General features: G+C 32.1%; 1 non-coding gene across 1 annotated transcript; it reads right to left on the bottom strand.

Moving 5' to 3' along the window:
* Positions 1–483: 483 nt before the first annotated feature.
* On the bottom strand, positions 484–555 carry Smp_tRNA_00898_Pseudo_TTG.1.1. Its single transcript has one exon. It is a non-coding gene (tRNA).

The raw sequence follows: 555 nt of genomic DNA on the forward strand, positions 1-555 counted from the left end.
TACCGACACTTTGATGGAATACAATGAAAGAAGAAAAGTTAATTAACTACACCAATTTCCTTCCTCTACTAATTAATCTATTGATCATTCAATATACTTACGTTTCCCTCTAAGAAAAACATACAACAATTAAAACTACTTCCTTTAGATGGTACATTAATAAAAATCTTTAAAACCATAAAAAGAAGAAGACGGTTCCATTCCTTTCATCCATTCATCCATTCATTCATTCAATGGAAGTGAATACATTATAGAGAAGATGAAGGAGAAAGGGAATAATCATATTCAATGATTCAAACACTTAAATATTCCATTGTCAAGACAACAAATGGGTTATGTATATTTTGAAAAATCTTTTTAATTAAAGTTAATTAATTGAATTATCTATGTTTAGATTGATAGTGGTTAGCAGTGAAATCCAGGATGCCCGTTTCGTCCTATTCCATACACGTCAGCTGGATGTATCTGCATCTCAGAATTGATGTTCACTCTGGGACTCGAACACAGTACCTTTCGCTTCAAACTCCATCGATTTATCCACTCAGCTACTAAATC

The sequence above is a fragment of the Schistosoma mansoni genome, chromosome 7 (assembly GCF_000237925.1).
Source record: "Schistosoma mansoni strain Puerto Rico chromosome 7, complete genome".
Classification (NCBI taxonomy): Eukaryota; Metazoa; Platyhelminthes; class Trematoda; order Strigeidida; family Schistosomatidae; genus Schistosoma; species Schistosoma mansoni.